Genomic DNA, 20,448 nt, shown 5'->3' with positions numbered 1-20,448 from the left:
GAGGGAAGAGGGATGGTTGAGGTTTCAAAGTTTTTGATAGTTAAAAAAACAGATGTGGAGACTGACTCTTTACTACACAGGCACCTATGGAATGAGTCCTGTAAATGTGGTTTAATAATGTGCTTCTCTGTGGAGCTCCACCTTTCCAGATCATCATCTTTTGTTAGGCAGAATGTGCTACATTGCTGCTCACCCTTTTATTCTTGCAAAGGAAGTGTTGGTGACTTTGTATCTCATTAGGTACTATTACCTGCCATAAATATGCCAAGGCTTGTATAGATCTGAGTTCTTGGCATCCATACTACTTTTGATCTTCCCTATTAACAGCCATTTTTATACATGACATGAGGTATTAGTTGTTTCTTGGAATATCAGAGGTAGGGATAAAATCTACAACTTTTAGTGCTTCCATTGCATTTTGGAGAGTTCAACGAAGGGAAGCGGAAGATGATGAAATTATACCACTGTCTTAAATTTGGAAGTCTCTCCCTCTACACCAGTTTTAGAACATCATTTTATTGTAGTGTAGGATATAAAAGATAATTTTTTATTATTATACTATAGATCAATAGAACAGTTTCTTGCTTTTCTACTAAGAAAAAAGAATATTTGGGGTGCGCTGGCTTCTGGACGCTCGCCTGACCACTTCTTGCTCTCCTTCGAGGGCATGGTGTTGCCATGGTCTCAGACGAAGATGAATTGAATCTTCTGGTCATCATAGTTGATACCAACCCAATTTGGTGGGGGAAATAATCATTAAAGGAATCTCAGTTCATGCTGTCCAAGTGCATGGATGCGTGCTGATGCTGGGGAGCTCCCACCTGTTCATGAACCGCTCCAACAAGCTGGCATTCATCTCCAGTCACATTCGGGAGAGTCGGTTCTTGTATCCTGGAAAGAATGGCAGACTCGGAGACTTCTTTGGAGACCCTGGCAGCCCCTCTCCTGACTATAATCCCTCCGGGAGTAAAGATGGCAAATACGAGCTGTTGACGGCAGCCAACGATGTGATAGCGGAGGAGATTAAGGATCTGATGACCACCGGTGACATAAAGGGTTAACACACAGAAACTCTGCTGGCCGGATCCCTTGCCAAAGCCCTGTGCTACATTCATAGAATGAACAAAGAAGTTAAAGATAATCAGGAGATGAAATCAAGGATATTGGTGGTCATGGCCGCGGAGGACAGTGCACTGCAGTATATGAACTTCATGAACGTCATCTTCGCAGCACAGAAACAGAGTATTTTGATGGATGTGTTTTAGACTCAGACTCAGGCCTCCTCCAGCAGGCTTGTGACATCACGGGAGGGCTGTACCTGAAGGTGCCCCAGATGGCGTCCCTGCTGCAGTACTTACTGTGGGTTTTTCTTTCTGACCAAGACCAGAGAGCTCAGTTAATCCTCCCGCCCCCGATTCACGTTGACTACCGGGCGGCTTGCTTCTGTCACCGGAACCTCATTGAGATCGGCTACGTGTGCTCTGTGTGTCTGTCAATTTTCTGCAACTTCAGCCCCATCTGCACCACGTGTGAGACAGCCTTTAAGATTTCTCTTCCTCCTGTGCTGAAGGCCAAGAAGAAGAAACTGAAAGTGACCGCGTGACACAGCAGGATTTCTTTTAAGGCTGTTATTCATAGAAATGGTGGGGGAGGATGCCAAGCACAGGTCGGGGCAGGGTGATTTGGAAAGCAGTCCAAAGCATTGCCCTAAAGTCTGCTCTGGCCGGGAGAAGGCACAGGTTTGTGACTGACTTTTTAATAGGGCTCATTTGTCAAAGCCACCTCCTGTGACTGATTCTAGGTTTTGGGTCCTCTGCCCTGTCTGAGACCTTACTGCAAAGCTGAAACCCGGCATTGGAGAGCAACAGATGGAAATAAACCCCGTATCCTCATTAAAAAAAAAAAGAATATTCATTAGTTTTTATCACATATAGCACTATATATATATATCTATATATCTTCCTATACATTAATAAAAGAATAAATTCTGAAAAGTGTTTAATCAGATATATATATTAAATTTTAGAAGTTATTGCCAAATTTGTACCAAGAAAATTTATTTTATACTTTTATCAGAAAATTCTAGGGGCCAGGGATTTAGCTCAGTGGCACCGTGCCTGCCTCGCAAGCGCAAGGTCCTGAGTTCGATCCCCGGTACCAAAAACAAAAAAAAAAGAGAGAAAAGAAATTCCAGTATTGGGTGAGCTTTATTTGCTCTGAGTAATTCCTTAGTGTTTTTTAAATAAGGGCAAGAAGAAAATTAAAGGGAAATTTGAGACTTCTCAAAGAAAAATAAAATGTATTAATTCTTTTGTGCTTCTTGTTCACAAAGTTGATTGTACTGGCCATATAACATAGGAATAGCATAAGTTATTTATATTTTTAAAAGAACACTATATGTGATGTATGAAGAATGGGCTGTAAGATATGTTTTTTTTTTTTTTATAAAATGGAGTACTAATCAGCCATAAAGAACAAGAGACTAGAGTCATTTATAGCTAAATGGATGCATATTGAGGCCATACTCTTAAGTGAAATAAATAAGACACACATGTGTAAATACCGAATAGTTTCTCTAGTGTGAGAAACTGAGAGTGTAAATAAGGATTAAAAGGATTAATAACTAATAATTGATACTTTGAAATAGGAAAAGGTCCAAAGGGGTAGGGGTGGTGGGAGGAGATGGGGAAAGGGAAGAATGGAAAGGAAAAATTATGAGAAAAGAAAAAAAAATGGAAACGAAGTGTGTAAATAGGAGAGGGTGGAGGGGTGAAGGGCACACAGATAATGGGGAAAAAATAAGAACCAAGGTACATCATGTATGGGTACAAGCACCCAATGATAAGTGTAAATGTACTGTATACCTAAAATGTACCAATAAAAGAATTTAAGCAAAAAAAAATGTTACTTGAACTAAGGTGGTATCAATTGAAATATCAGAAATGCAATGAATATAATATATTCATAGGATATTTATTATTTTTTGACATTGGCTTAACTCTGGAAAATTCTTATTATCCTCAGTTATCAGATGAGAAAAGTGAACCTCAAAGAAACTATGAGACTTTCCTAAAATTATTTAATAAATGCTTATGCTGAATTTTAATGTCAAATCATTCAGATTATAAATTTTAACCTATTTTGTTTTAGTTTGGTTCATCAAAAGCTCATTATTTAAAAGAGGAAATAACAAAAATCTGTTTCTGAAGGAGGGAGATGTAAAGAAAAATCATCCAGAGCAACCTGCTATAAAGTTTGAATCATTTCAATGTATATTTCACGCAATCTCTTTGTATTTGTGTTTTTTATGTAAATAAGTGCCCTTTCTTTCATATCAGTTTGATAGCTTCAATTGATATCTACAGTTTCAACATAAGTAGTTTCCTATGTCCTCCAAAATGTTTAAGGACCTCAACAAATGAAAAAATAATCATATAAATTCAAGGTAATAATATATGTGTTTTAAATTAAGGAAGAATTAAATTTGTACATCACAACACAAAATCAAATACCAGAAAGTGTTTATTTAGTATAATCAATAATGATATTGATATTTCTTATATAAATCAGTGTCTCAAGTGAAAGACAAAGATTTTTCAAGAAGAGAATATCTAGAGGCCTATGAAGGGGGAAAGGCCAGATGGCCATGGATTTTTAAACAGTAATATTCAATAACATCAGAGAATTTGGATATATCTAAATTAAAGTAAAACTCAAAATAGTAAATAATTAATTTATACCAGTATATCCTTCTTCAACTTCAAACACTCCTGCTGTATGTTTTCATTTATGAAAGAACTATGTAATAGTGCACTCAAGATTCCATTTTGTAACTCCATATTGAAGGAAATTTAAATGAGAGATGAATTTAAAATCTCAGGAATGAAGTCTTAGATAAGGGACTAGTAGTGAACACTGAATTTATTTAAGGGTAGACAACTGTGGGGAAGATGGTTACAAACCAGAATATAAATTCAATAAGACTTCACAATCACATAGCTAATAAAAATCAGGAGACAGAAATTTTTTGCTGCCAAGGAGATGATGTCATTATGTGATATTTTGTGAAAGAATGTTGACAGATTTTATCTATATTTGAAATATGTAATATAAACACATCATTCATCCTCTTAATTCATATTATCTCTTCTACATTAAGAGAGTTTTATTTTTAGGTGACAGTGCATCTTATGGAATTCGCTTTTATTTCAAAAATCTCTTTTTTGCTAGTCAAATAAAATTATTAAATTTTAACTTTAAAATAATTTGTATAATGTTTATAACATTATTTTATGTTTGCATTTGTCTGCATACATACTTTTCTGAAATATTAACAATTTTTCACATGTGTGTCTATGCATGCACTTTACAATAATACCTCATTTCATGAATGCTTCTGTTCGGGAACTCCGCATCTGGTAAGGAACACTACTGTAGCCATCTTTCCCACAGAGCTCCAACACGGTCATCTTCCCCAGAATGGTGGAAAGAATTAAGTTCATGAACCGAGGTACCGCTGTATTTTGTAGGATTTACAAAGTATGTCTTCTTTGTAATTCTCTATATAGATTGGTTCTTTATAGTGAACTATAGTATTTTTCTAAAAATATTATCTTGTAAGGTAGGCTTTGAAAGTTAAAAAACTGAAAACATTTTTAATTATTGCATTGTCATATTCAACCCAAATGAACCATATTTTATTCAGCTGTTAGGCCACCATAGTATACAATTTATGTTATTTCCATTTTCATGTGTTTATTCATTTATTCAGTTCTTCCAGTATAGTTTGAGAAAGGGTCATTGTAGTGGTCAGCTATGACCATAGCAATCCTGTTAATAACTTGCTCCTGAACTGAAGTGTTTAAAAACAAAGTATATGTTTTCAACTTGCAAGTTTCAAGGTTAGCTCTGACTTGCTGAGGTTGACTGTAGAACGGAGGTAGGATGCAATTCTGGTCCAGGTGTTTCTCTTTCTGTGGTTTCCAGTGCACATCATTCTCACAGTAAAATGGCAGAAAGCAAGAGAAAGACAGCAGATGAAATCAGAGAGATGTTTCTTAAGGCTGTGGCTCAGAATTGACCATGTTCCATTAGTCTAAACAATTCACAACACCAAGCCTAACCTTTGTAGAGCAGGGAAATAAGTTTGCACTAAAGGGAAGGGTAGTAAATGTTTATTTTAAAAAATCCTACCTATAATAGCCATGAATCAAACATCCAAACTGACAAATACAGGACTACAGCACAGTGTTGGCTAGCCTCCTGAGAAGAATGTGTTCTCTGGAACCTAAATCTGGCTGGAAATAAGCAGGATTTCGTCAGGCACCTAGGGAAAGGAAATGGTAAAATGTTTAGCCAAATGAAACACTACCCAAAAAAGACTTCATGTATGGAAAGGAGAATAATGTGTTAGAAGGCCATCCTGTAGTGTGTCTTGAGCATAAGAAAAGAAGAAAAAAGTGACAATATTAATTTAAGTAAACTTCCTGGTGAAGAAAAATATCAGTCAGAAAGCCAGTTTGAGGCCAGGGATTTAGCTCAATGGTTCTGCTCCCTGCCTTGCAAGCTCAAGGTCCCGAGTTCTATACCTGGTACCAAAAAAAAAAAAAAAAAAGCCAGTTACAAATTCCTTCAAAAGAAATTTGCTAAGGATCAAAGTTTGCAATAATTAAGTCACCGTTTTTAAAATTTCAAGCAAGTCTATAGCAGTTTATGTTACAGGGTGGCTTCTCCAAATATTGAAGGTGTTTGTAACACTTTACCCTTACTCGTACTTTTAGTGAATCACTGCTTCTGCACTTTGATTCCTTGACTTTAGAAAATGAAAATATCTTACAACTTTTAGCAGTTACATCTTTCTTTTGCATATTAATCTAGATATTTGTCTGAAAAAAGATTTTTCTCTTGTAATTGATAATCAAATCTTTCTCTTAAACATATTTTAGTTCATAGATATCTTCACTTACTCGATTAAATGAATATTTGCATTTATTTTGTATAAATAAATGCTGTATCTGAAGTATGTAGTACATTCAGTAGATGTACTCATTTGATAATCCATGATGAATTGACCAGAAGGAAAAATAAACACAACAAAACACAACAAAAACTTTGGAAAAAAATACTAAATGACAATTCACTGTATTCAACGAAGATAAATTTATATAGCTTTACAAATAATAGAACACAATTTAAATTTGGGGAGGTGTGTGTGTGTGTGCGTGCGCGATGCATGATTAGCAGTATGTATCAGATACTAATTGACTTTTGACATGGATTTCTAGACTATTTTTGCATTCACCTTTTACTTAGGCTTGTTTACTTAGGGCTCCTTTATTTGTTATCAAAAGGTCTGATTAAATCACATTTTTTCTACCCTATCCTCCCAGTCAGCATTCTGTGGTTTATATATTTCTTTTAAAGAATTCACACTTTTTCAGGACTGATGCCTCTCCATGTCTTTTGTTGCATATTAGACCTTCTCTTGGTTGTTTCTGGGGTCTTACCCATGAGGCTAACCCAGGAGTTGATTTCTCTGCTCCCCAAGTTATATTCTGCTGTTCCTTTGTTTTGTATCTGTTTTAGCCAGAATTCCTAGACAGCTTGTAATATTCTATTTCTTTAGACGTAAAGTATAGTTTTTTACTGTATTTTATTCATCATTCTCTTTTCCTCCTACTTATGATCACCCCTTTTGAAAGGGGTGATTAGATCCAATGATGACAGGGAGAAAGTCATAGAAGAATACTATGAATTGATATTTAATAATGCATTTCATATCTTCTCATATATATGTATTTAAAAAGGAATTTTAATATTTCTAACATCAGTTCATATCTATATTCAAAAATTTAAAACATGAGGTATTTTACAGATATTTATAACATGGTCATTTGTTGACGACCTTTACTGTAACAGAACAACTTCTCACTTTTGAATTTTTTCTACTAGAACATCCTGTCTAGTTAGCTCCATCTGTGCATGCACACATCTGCACATATTGCAGATATGTTTAAAGTCTTCAATATTTACATTAAGTCAGTCAATGTGTCTGGTAAGATATGCATTGTTTAACAGATTCATTCCTCTCTCTTGCTTATTTTTGAGATGGGATTTCACGATTTCATTAATCTCATCTCAAACTCTTGAACTCAAATGATCCTGACCCTCAGCTTCCAGAGTAGATGGGACTGCAGGTGTGCTCTACCCCACCAGATTGTGTGCCTCTCTTAAAATGTAGGCTCTTTATCCCTCCTAGTTCTATAAATGATTTGATAAAATTTAGGGCTTTACTGTTTGGATTGCCATTCATTTTATTACCAGTAAAATGTTTCCTTTCAACAACTGTTTGAAATGTGGTTTGTTTTCTTTTGTTTACATTTGTTGACTTTGCTAAAGTGTTTTTGGAAGACCATGAATGGTAACATAGCTTAGTCATTCTTTCTTTCCAATTAGCTATAATCATTCTTTCTTTAATTAAATCTCCATAAACCACGAATGATTCAGTTACTCTGAGTTACTGAATTTGTCTCTCTTGTCTACTCATAGCTCACTTTTCTAAATCACAGAGCAGGCTTCGGTTCTCTCTATATTTTCCTTTCTTTACCGTAGTTTACTTTATAAAATCAATATAGAATATGAAGAATTTTACAACCCTAACATTATAATTTCCTCTTTTATGTAGAAATATGGATCTGTGATGCAGTTTTATATTTGTTTCATTTCTTTCCTATAATGATTTTTCCTGAGGGATCTGTTTGTTTCAAAGCCTTACATAAAATTTTCTTACTCACATCTCAATTCTTGTGCTAAGTTTGTGGTCCTTTTGATTATGGTGCATGCATACTCAAGTTTTCATTAGAATTTATGACAAGATAAACTAAAAAGCCAGTATTTTTTTGCCTTGGATAGAGAAACATTTAACATAAAGTTTTATCAATTTTATTAGCCCCCTTTCAAGTTTAATTTTACTTGATTGTTAAATCTCTCCACATAAATTCTTCTCAAACTTTACTGTGCTTTAAGACTACTGCTATAATCAGTTTCATTTCCTGTACTTTTTGATACTAAACTATATTTGAGTATTTTCATATAATGATTTATTTATTGTCTTTACAGTTCTTAGACTGCATTTCACCTTTTATAATTTTTTTCATAAAGCTATGTAAGCTTGCTAAAGAATTGTCCTCTTTTATTTAGATATTTTTCCTTTCAGTTGTTATCTGCCTGTTCAAGTTACATACATTTATAATGATGCATTTTTAAAAAGAATAGCATTTCAGTTATTATAAAGGTTGGGTATTTCATTAACTAGATACAAGATTGTTTTAAGATTATTTATTTATGTGAGTGGCATTCAAAAATATGTTACATAAAATCCTGTGTTCAAAAGTTTTCACCATTGTTTCTATTAGACAAATGTACACTAATATTTTTCTTGAATTGAGAGTTATGTTTATTTTATTTGTTAAGGCATTATGATTTCCTGCTCTGCATTTTTAGTAATTTCAAGTCCAATATCAATCTATTTGTTATCTCTTGTCTCTCTGAATGGTTAAAGTTTTTCTTTCACTTTTTATGGGTTATACAGTTTAATTTGTTTCATTTTGGCAGATTCATATGAAAGTTCCAATTTTTAACTTTGCCTTTCAAACTTTTTCTCCTGTATTTTGTGGACTTTTAAAAATGTATATACCATTTTAAGTTTTTTGTAATAGCTGAATTATAGAATATGTGTACTTATTTCTGTGAATATCTTAGCTAACATTTTCAAGTACTGCTACTGATTTACTATCTCTGTTCTCTTTGTACTTAAATAAGCTATCTGTGGCAGATTTTTCTCATTTTTTCTTTTTTGTCTCAATAATCTTTTTTCATTTTTATTTTTATTAGTATATGTTTACAGTAAATAATGATTGCATCCATTGTGGGGAGTTGATACATGTACATAATACATCATAACTTTTTGAAGTTCCCTTCCCTTCCTTTACCTTCCCCTTTCCCTTTATCCCTTGGTTTCCTTCCCATTTGCAAAAGATCCATCTCTCTGCTTCATACTGCCTAACTTTACTTTGCTCTTTAATTTATTTATAATTTTGGCTTCTCACGTAAAAGAAAACATGCAGTATTTAAGCTTGTGTGTCTGATTTATTTCACTTGTAGGTATCATCCCCAAAGCATTAAAGACATCTTATTAAGGGAATACATGAATATCCCTGTTTATAGCAGCACAATTCACAATCTTCTGTTTAATATTTTTATAGTTTTATATATTTATGCTGCATTCTGTGCAATTTTAAAGATCTATTTCATAGTTTAATTATTTTCTTTTCAGTTCTATTTAATCTGATATTTATCCATTGAAATTATTTTAATTAAATAATTTTAAATTAATAAATTGTATTTTTAGTTTTGCTTTACAGAAAAGTTTCTTGGAAAGTATTGACTTCCCATACATTATCTCTTCCCTGCTCGCAGTGTCCTGTTATTAACATTTTGCATTGGAGTGCAGTTTGTTATAATGGATGAACTAATGCTGATACATTATTATTCACTGCAGCCCATGTTTTATATTTAGATTTTTTTTGTTCTTATGTACAGTTCTATCAGTTTTAACAAATTTATAATGTTGTGTGTCCATTGTTATGAAATTATTCAGAATAATTTCACTGCCCTAAAATTCACTTCTAAACCTATCCATTTCTTTCCATTCCTTACTTCTTCTTTCTAAATCCTTGGAAGTCATTGGTCATTCTACTATCTATTTATTTACTATCTATCTATTTACCATTTCCAGAATGTCATTAGTTTGAATAATGCTGGGTCAGACATTAACTGGCCTCTTGAATTTAGTAATACTTATGTAAAGTTCCCCCTTGTGTATTCATATCTTGATAGCAAATCACTTTTTGCCACTAAATAATTCAGATTCCATTGTACAGATGTACTACTACTTATTTATTCACTTACTTTTTGAAGGACATTTTTAGTGCTTCCAAGTTTTGGCAATAATGAATAAAGCTGCTGCATGATAACTTTTGTGCACAGGATTGTCTATGACAAGTATTGAGTAAATACCAAGTAGCATGATTATTGGGTTGCATGGCAAGACAATATTTAGCATAGTTAAGAAACTGCCAAATTGTCTCACATGGTGGCTATACCATTTTTCATCCCACCAGCCTTGAATAAGATTTCCTGTTGATCCACATCCTCACCAGCACTTGGTGTTTATTGGTGCTTTGGATTTTAGCAATTCTACCAGGCATCTAATGGTATCTTATTTTTGTTTTAATTTGAAATTCTTTGATCTCACAATTTTGAGAATCATTTCATATGCTTATTTGCCATCTGTATATCTTAACAAGGTGTCTGTTCAGATTTTTTGATCAAGTTTTGATTGGTTTGTTTTCTTATTATTCTTAAAGGTTCTTTGTGTATTTTGGATAGAAATCTTTTATAATGTAATATTTTTCAAATATTTTTTCAGATCTCTAATTTGTGTTAATTGTATTTTTCAGTGACTGTCCTATAGTGGAAGTTTTTGATTTTAATAAAGCCAAAGTTATCAGTTTTTCTTTACTGTATCATGTTTTTCATATTCTATCAAAAATCTCATTGGCAAACTTAAGGTCTCTATCATGTTATTTTCCAAAACTTTTTAATATTGCATTTTACATTTTGATCAATGACCTGTTTTGAGCTCATTTTAGTGTCATTTATTTTGCATATGCATTCATTACAGCACTACTTGTTGGAAAGACTGTCTTCTCTTCATTGGACTGATTTGCTTCTTTCCCAAAGATAAGTTGATCATATTTGTTTGGGTCTATTTTGGAGGCTGTTTGCAGAGTTCCATTGATCTAACTGCCTGTTCATTTGTAGGAATCAAACTGTCTTGATTAGTGTAGCTTTTCAATCAGTTTTGAAGTTGAATTGTGTCAGTCTTCTCACCACCTTCTCCTCTTCTTTCTCTTCCTCCTCCTCCTCATTTTCCTCTCCACTTCCTCCTTCTTCCTTCCCTCTTCCCTTCCTCCTCTTCATCCTCTACCTCCTCCAGTGTTGGATATTCTAGTTCTTTTAATTTTCCATGCAAACCTCAGAATCATTTTTACATCCATGTCTATTGAGCATATTGACCATTTACTTCAAATGATTTCATGTACAGAGAAAGATAAAGATATTTTAAAGCCCTATCTTTGTGAATGGATTATATGTTTTTGAATCTTCATTATTTATGTGTAGTCTTGTACTTTTTTGTTTATTTATATTATCTGTTTATTTAAATATTTTAAGTAAAATTACTCTATATGCTATACCAGATAATTCAAATATGTAACAGCCTATGGTGCTTAATTATATTGTTTCTGTTGATTCTCACCTATGATAGATTGTTTCTTTATACATTTTCTTATTATATTACATTAACTCATAATCATCAGGTAAGTGGGAAGAGTGTCAGATATTGACTAAACATAAACATTATTTCAGGGAGAATTCATTTTAGCATATGAAAGAATCAAGGCAAATGACAATACCAATAGCGTGAATTAGTTGAAGTTAATTTTGTTGGGAAGTTAATTTTTTTGTTGCTTATGTTAGGGTTTTTCCATGGATATAAGCAATATTGTGTCAGAATTTTTAAACTAATATGATAGAAGTCCTGCAGTACTAAATTCTCAGAAAACTTTTTCACCATTCAAATTTTAAAGCAAAAATCCTAGATTTTTGTGCTTCTTTAATGGTGGAATGGTTTTTATCTCTGACTGTCACAAGTCAGATCCCTAGAAGCGGATTGTGGCCGAGAGAGACCTTGTTGACAGATTATTGGATAAATTCTCTCAGAAAAGAAGTTGTGAAGGGAGTGGGATAAAACAAGCTAGCTAATTCTGCTAATTCTGTTAAATTTTCTTGCTTAGTGACTCTTCTTTATGGGATTTTCTCTCATAGATACACACCCACACTTTGTACCCATTCCCACAGTTCCATCTAAATGTCTCTCTTTGGTCATTTACTATAGCTTCTTTTAGGCTCCTGATAAACCATCTAAAGCCTTTGTCAACTCCCAGGGATCTTTGTATACCCCTGGATACTTCTTTCTCCAGACAAAGTGGGTGACCTGATTCAGTGTACACACTTAGCTTCTTGGAGGGGTTTCCCCTCAATATGGACCTTCAAAGCACTCTGAATGGGGTTTTAATTCAGCAGCAATTCACTTTTGGTTTGCACTTACATACCAAGCTGACCCAACTGTGACCTATGCTTGGACTCTTAGCACTTTGGGAAACTCTCTTAGGATCATTCATGTGAGCAGAGGGAGAGTCATGAGTAAGAGTCAGGAATACAAGGGGTCCTGGCCTCCCATTTTTGGAATGAAATTATCCTCTTTCCATCTGCTTAATCATGATTCTAGATACATCGTTTCCATGTTACAATAGATTGTTACACAGCTTCTCTACTCTGATCTTGTAACTTGGAGGATTTGGTAACACCTACTTTATAGTAGGAAGTTCTGGCTATAAGATTACTCTGTGATCTGTAAGTAGTCATTCAGTTTCTATCAGAGACTATTAACATAACAAGAGCTACTTCTTATAGTGATATGTAGTGTTTGGCTATGGATGGTATCATTTTGCACCAAGGCTCAAACGACAGTGTTGCATATGCTTTCTTAGGTTTTGTCAGATCCTCCACTTGGTACTTACTCCTTTGCAGGGATATATCTATCAGAGTTGCTTGAATTGAAGGTCCTAAGCTGCAGAGATCTGATTTGGGTCTCATAAAGCTACCACATCTAGTATGCAAGCTAGGGCAGTTTGCCAAGGGCAAACTTCTAAACTGAAGAGAGGCTTAATCAAATATTCTGCTTTCTCCTTCATCATATCAGGTTCAAGGAGTTGCAGGTGCTTTTACTTGGCTTTTGCAATGCAGGTTAAAATTTCACCTTGACCTTGGTTTGGGTTTCATTGATGTACCAGGCCTACAAATCTTTGCAGTGCTTTACCTCTTGCTGTTTAGAATAAATGTGACTTTATTAAGGTACTCTGAATATTTGCCACCTCTTGTTCATCAGGACCAATTTTGCAATGTCATCAATATAGTAGATTAATGTACAGTGGACTCTTGGTATACAAATTTAATTCATTTGTGAGGGCTAGTTGTAACTGAAGTTGGTTGTAAGTCAAGACTATTTTTTCCCATAATAAATAATGGAAATGCCCATAATGCATTCCAAACCTCCCAAAGCACCCTTTAACTAACCTTTTGATAGTAAAAAAAAAAGGTGGTATAACGTGTGTAATTTACCAGAAACACTAATAATTTTCCTAATTATTCACCAAAAAGTTGTAAAACATGCCTAGTTTACCAGAAACAACAATTTCATAGTGTACTCACCATTCAAGTTGATGTCTTTGGCTTGCAGGTAGGAGGATGAAATGGAAGGTGGTTATTATTTGGAAAGAGAGTGCCCTTTTGTAAGAACATCAGGAATCTGGCTCTCTGGTGTCCTTTCTCTCCTTGGCAGAGTTTGTAGCCCACTAGGACATGCTTCTGGCTCGCTAGGTCTCAACCTTTTCAGAACTAAAAACTGGTCTAAGGTTGTCTATTTCTGTCTTTTCTTTAACATTATTCTGTAGTATGAAATGATATTGTCATTAAGCAAGTAAATGCAACAATTGGCTTTTTCTCCATCTGGGTAGGTCTTCTCTAGAAATGTTTGTAGATTTGTCCATTTTTTCCCCCAGGATTTCCTTTATTTCAGAAGAAGAACTTTGCTGTGCTGATTGTTGATACTGCTCCTCCCCTTCAGAAAGTTCCTCAGCTGACATTCTCTGTTGCTTAGTCAGAAGTTGCTGAAGTTCCTCTGTAGACACTTCCTCTCAGTGTTCCTCCACCAGTTCCTCAACATCACTACTACCTGCAAGCCTATGGACTCCGTTATAGTGACAGGGTCAGTTGAAGGCTCAGGCTCCTCTACACAGCCTTCAAAGTCTCTCTCCTGTATAATTTTAGACCCCACTTTCTTCCAGGTAGATCTCAGTATTCTTAGAGAGACATTGGCCCAGGATTTCTCAATTAACCCCACACAGGAAAGGATGTTGTGATGTTCCTTCCAGAACTCTTTAAGAGACCATCTGAAAGCACTTCAGGAAGAGCTCCTTGGTGAATAGCTTCTTAAAGCTAGCTAAACCTTCTGGTTTATAGACTAAAGTGGAAGAGTTGTAGTAGGTGGGAGGAACTCAAGTTAGAGCCATGGAAATTCTTCAATTAATTTTTCTTCCAAATCTCATGCATGAGCCAGAGCATTATCCATGTTAAGGAGAGCCTTGAGGGGTAAACCTCTGTCTTTTAGATATTTCTTAACAATGGACAGAAAGACTCCCTGATCCACTCAAGAAACAGTACTCTTGTTACCCAGGCTTTTGAATTAGATCTCCCCATGACCTCTACCCTATTCTTCATGACTTTATGTTTTCTGAACTCTAGGGGTCTCAGAGTGATAAACTCAGAAAGGCTTTATCTTGAGGTCACCACTAGCATTGGCACATACCAATAAGGTCAGCCTATACTTCATAGTCTTCTGGCCTGGCATTTTCTTCTCTTCCTGGATAATGTATGTTCTCCTGGGTATTTTATTCCAGAAAAGGTCAGTTTCAACACAGTTGAAAACGATGAGGGGAAAAGCCATTTCTCTGTGTTATCATTTTGAAATGGTGTATGTAATTTTCAGCAGCCCTTTTGTGAGCACTGGTAGCTTCATCATGCCTGGTTACACTGTGAACCCCAGTTTTCATTTTAATATCGTGAAACCACCCTTTACTGGCATGAAATATTTCACAATTAGCATTCATTGATTACCCTTTAGGAGATCTATCTGTATTTATAAGCCTAGTTTTTCACAAATTACAGACTCAGGCTATAATCTGCCATCTGTTTTTTGATTATCCACACTAACAATGGCCTTTCTACTTCATCTAACACTGTTGATCATGACTTACTAATTTGAGCAACCCCTTTAGCAATGTTAGCTTCCTTATACAAATCTTTTCTCTGTAAGATTGTTGAGAGCAAAACTGAGCAAAAATGGTCACAGGAATTCCACTTTCATACTTTTCCACAATTTCATTCTCTTCAATTGTGATTTCTTTCCTTCCCTTCCCTTCATTTCTTAGCTGCTTTTCTAGCTTTTTTGGGGGGGCCATGTTGATAGCAGTAATTGTAGCAATTATATAAAGCACTGACTGAAATCATGTCCACAAACAGATGCATCTGGGCTCAGACTGATGCTTATGTACACTTATATACATTTTTATGGCATCATGAGTCTTTGTTTACAACTGTACAAGTGACCAGCATTCCAGTCATAATTTAAGACTTTGGTTGTAAGTTAAAACTAAAATTCCCATCATAACTCAAGTTGTTTATATGTGGGGCTGGTCATAACTCGAGGGTCCACTGTAGTATCCATTGAATGGATTGTATTCATTTGAATGTCCAGTGGGTTCTTTGCCTTTCACACAATATTATGGTAAAGAGCAAGAGAAGAAAGAGACTTAAGGAAAAACCAAATGAACAAACAAAATTAACTCTTCCAGGTAAAAGAGAATTATTTTAATTCTCCTCTTAATGTTTACAGAAAAGAAAATACCAGAACAATAGCCACATGTCTTGTTAAAAATTGTGTTAATTTGCTCTAGAGGAAATAACACGTGTAGCACAGCAGTTTCACTTTGGGTTGCCAGTTGGCTAAATTTGCAGTAGGTATCCATCAAGATTCATTAGATTTTGCATTGGCCAAACTAGTGAGTTAATTGAGAATATTACTGCTGTTTCATTTGTCTTTAAGAATGGCTCCAATCCATGCACTCTTCCAGGATGAATTATGAATTTACTGTCTTGGCAGAGGGTGGGTGTGTCAGGCTCTTTTCCTTGGTTTTTATATTGCAGATTAAAATTTCACCTTGTAAAGATTTTGTGAAATTATTATTTATTCTAAATATATTTAGTGAACCTGGATATGATCAATATGGGTGTGTAGGATATGATCAGTATGGGTGTGTAGGCCCAGAAAATTAATTGAGAAATGAACATCAACTAATACTCCATTTATTACTAGGTAAATTAGACCAATTCTTCCACTGAAGACTGAAAACATATTTAAAATAGCTATTTAAAAGAATAAGAAATCCCACAAGATAACAAGGTTAAGATCTGGGAGAATAACCAAGGTGACTTTTGCAATTTTTTTCCCTTGTAAAATTAGAAGGAAAATAGAAATACACTGGAAACCATGGGCACTAAATCTCACCCATCGATCATCTCAATTTTGAAATTGATTGTGTGATTCAGTATTACTAAGGCCCTTGTCTATCTTTCAGATGCAAATATAAAACCTTTTAGAAAGAAGAAAACATTAACCTACAACTCAAAATTACTGTTAAAATTATTTCTTACAATATAAAACAGTTCATAAAAATAATGAGGCACAAGGAAACAAACTATCATGTTATAGGTCAAGAGAAAAAAAAAAAGAAACTATGAAGAATTCCACAGAGAATCTAGATAATACCATTATCACAAACCTTAAAATAAAACCTTAAAAAACCTTAAAATAACTGGCTTTATATGATTGATGCACTTAAAGACAAAACTGAGTATTTCCATAAAGAACTAAAAAATATAATAGAATACATGTTCCAGAACTGAAAAATTAAATAAGGAAAATAAAATATTTAATTGATAAAATTAATAGCAAATTAGTAACTGCCCAGAATTAAAACGAATGTACTAGAATGATGTCCAGACACAAAACAGTAAAAAACAGAGGCAAAAAAGAGTAAAAGTTGCAGAGGAAAAGTCTAACACAAATATAATTAGAGCTGTAGAAGGAGAGGAAAAAGAATACGAAGAAATCAATATTTGAGAGCATATTGCTGAAATTTTTTTTAAAAAACAAAGATTTCAAGATTCAGATTCAAGTAGAGTTATAGGATTGTAAGTAACATAACCAAAAAATTCCATTTCTTGGTACTTCATAGTAAAGCTTTTTGAAAGTAAAGAGAAACCAAAGAATAGAAAGAGATTATTTTCAAAGAAGCAGCAATTAGCCCAGCAGTTAACCTGACTTCACAGCTGAAAAGAAGAAAGCTCTTAACCTGCTGGAATAACATCTGCAAAATGCTGAACGAAAATAATCTGGAATATCATAACAAGAGACAGTATCCTTCCAGAAGGAAGGTGAGAGGTAATAATGAAATATTTGATGTCAATTATCAGAAATGAACAAAAATTAACATCAAAAGAAAGCAATTCTTGGACTTTAAAGAATAGTAAAACAGAGAAAATATTTGCTGGGCTTCAGTCCTTGACAGAATTAAAGTGCATGAGGTGACTTCCCATTTGTTATAGATTTTCTACCAAGCACATTTTATAGGTTTTTTTTTATAAATACATTTTATAGTTTTTGAAGGCAGTAGGCAAAAATTCTTACCCCTGTAAGGTACATTCTTACTGAAGGGAGTGGTAGGCAAAGTGCTGAGTTCCATAATACCAGTATGGCTGGAAATTGAGGGAACAAAATCCAGAAATAAAAGTAAACACAGAAAATGATTTTTGTACAACATAAGCATTTTGATGTGTCCTTATTTCCTTAGTCCAATTTGTGGGTTTTATGCCAAAGTATTATTTCTTTAGTATGAAACCAAAAAGGACCTTCCTTTACTTCGATTGTCCATGAATTGTATTTTCTTATTGTCCATATTCTTAATACTTTATCTTTGGAGACCTTGCAGGCCTATGGAGCTGCTCTTCCCAGGATAACTTTTAATTCCAAATCAATCCTCAATCTTTTCCAATGCCACCCCTGCCTTTTTTCTCAGATGTCTCCAATCCAGGATACTCTGTCCTGTCCTCCTTACTATGGGGCCAAGTACCTGACAAATGGCAACCACTTTTATAATGCAGAGACTGCTGAAATCATTCAAATTATAGCCAAGTGTGTTAGTGCATGTCGGTAGTCCCAGAGCTCTGACAGACTAAAGCAGGAGTTTAGCAACTTCAAGTCCAGGTTGGGCAATTTAGCAATTCAGTGAAACCTTGTCTGAAAATGAAAAAAAACAAACAAAAAACCAAGTGAAAAGGCCTGAGATTGTGAATGCCTTGGGTTGAATCCCCAGTACTGAGGGGGCGGGGGGAGAGATCCAACCATCCAACCGTATGTTTGTATCACTTTCTTGGATTGCTTTGTCCTTTCCTTCGATTGCTTTGTTTTTTCCTTCCTTCACAAGTTAAAAGTCATAACATGATATTGCTATTCTCTTCTTGCTCCTGAAAGTTTCCTTCTGTATCTGCTTGTCTCCCTGGGGTGCTTCCCTGTGTGACCTTGCATGGTGTTCTGAGTCTTGTTTCTAGAGCATTGTGAACATAGTAAAAGACTTCTTTCCTCATGGCAATCACTTTTGTATCTGTGAGCCTTACTGTACTGCTCAAAATAAGTCTTGGTTATGTTTTGAGACTACTTTGGGCTATAAATTGCCAGCTTTTTTTCCTAATCAAGCAAGAATTTTGCTCTTGCCTTGATGCAAAGCACAGCATAAATATCTCTGCATTTATTGCAGCCCAAAATACTTTTTGTATGTGGACTAAAACTGCAAGGAATTGGTATAACACTGTAGCAGTTTTATCCCTTCTAGCAAACTTGTATTTTAGTCTGATGGAACCATCTCTGATTAGGCCCATTCAATTTTCCATATGGACACAAAGATTCTCATATTTCTCAGCCCTTAGGGTAACATAGGCTGGCTATTGACAGAATGTTTATAAAGGTTGATTCTCCCTTCCTTTCCATAACTAGCACAACAGAAAATCTTGGTAAAATATGATCTGGTTTTCTAAGCAACAGAATAAAATTTAAACAAGAAAGCAGATTGCAAAATATCTTATGGAAACATCAAGAACTTAGTTAAAGATGCACTTCACAGGCATCTTATGTCTGATTTTTTTCTGCACCTTGGAAAAACTACTTACCTGGCTTATATTTGGGTAAATTAAACAATTAATTTCTCCAAATAGAGACTTATTGTGCAAGCTCTTACCCCTTTTTGTCTTTTTTCAAAGTATAAATTCCACTTTCCTCTTTGGCTTTTGTATTCTTTTAACTAAGTCCATAAAGTGTGTCATTCAGAGGCCTGAGTTACAGATTTGTTTACCATATCAATTTATGAAAATAGATAGGGAAATAAATGTTTCAATTTAGATAGAGTACTCAGAGATACAGCTAAAACATTAGCATTATAGGGTAGGTCCTCATCTAATTAGTTAGAATTTAAAGCAATTATAAAGCATATACTTAAAACCCATAAAGATAATCTGCCCGTACTGCAGTTTAGCTTGTTCCAAATTCTGGAATGGAGATTGGGGAACCTCTGTATCATTATTAAACAGACTCTGTATTTGCTGCCTCAGCCCATGCAGGCTGCTAAACAACAGAAATTTATTTTTTGTAGTTCTGGAGAGCAGAAATCTCAGATCAAGTTGGCAGCATGGTTGGGTTCTGCTGAGGAACCTCTTCCAGGTTGCAGACTCCTGACTTCTTACTGTGCTCAAAAGACTGTGAGAGAAAATCTCAAGTTCCTTTTATAAAAGTACTAATCTCATACATGAGATCTCCACCCTCATGACCTAATTGCCTGCCCCCCAAAGCCCCAGCTCTCACTTCCACCATATTGGAGATTAGAAATGCAATATATGAATTTGGGGGGGAACACAAACATTCAGTCCATTGCACTTGCTATCTCAGAAAGCACTTTGTTCCTTGAAGTAAACCCTGATGACCCAGCCTCTTCACACTTTCCTGGCATAGCTTTGCTTCACTGTGTTGACTACTGAAGCTTTTTTTTTTTTCAGGTCTTGCTACCATACTGCTTCCTGTCATAGGGCTCTGATACACTGATACATGCTTTTGTTTTCTTCTTGCCTAATGTGTTCTTTGCTCATTCTCCTCCCCTCTACCTTCATTCCCCTTCTTAAGCTGTATTCCTATAGCTTTTCAGTTATATATCACTTCCTCAGGTAAATTTTCTCTGACCTCCATGGCTAGGAATATTCTTTTATTTATAACACTTCTTTGTTGCACTTACCACAGGTAACGATAGTACATTTATCTTGTAATTCATTCATTAGTGGCTACCTTTCCCATGAAAGTGAAAACTGTATCAGGCAATTCCTTGCTTGTGGCCACCAACTGGCACAAAGACTGGCACATTGTGGACAGTTAGGAAATACATGCTGAATTTGAATAGATGAATATGGTGCCACAGGAAAATTGCTACATAATCAGGTATAAATAAAATGCACAGAGTAATAGTTATATCACAAGCTCTCAGAGTCTCAGTAGGCAATGTCACATTCTTGAGGTGGGCAGTTATATAGGTTTGAGCAAAGTTTACA

The 20,448-nt window shown here is 34.8% G+C and overlaps 1 pseudogene; it reads left to right on the top strand.

The window, feature by feature from the left end:
- The first annotated feature begins 661 nt into the window (after nucleotides 1-661).
- LOC101711004 (general transcription factor IIH subunit 3 pseudogene) lies at nucleotides 662-1,890 on the top strand (annotated as a pseudogene).
- The last annotated feature ends 18,558 nt before the right edge of the window (nucleotides 1,891-20,448 follow it).

Source organism: Heterocephalus glaber, unplaced genomic scaffold (genome assembly GCF_053883595.1).
Source record: "Heterocephalus glaber isolate CG9 unplaced genomic scaffold, H.glaber_assembly_v1.0 deba00001465, whole genome shotgun sequence".
Lineage (NCBI taxonomy): Eukaryota > Metazoa > Chordata > Mammalia > Rodentia > Bathyergidae > Heterocephalus > Heterocephalus glaber.
This window is presented reverse-complemented; position numbering and strand designations above follow the sequence as displayed.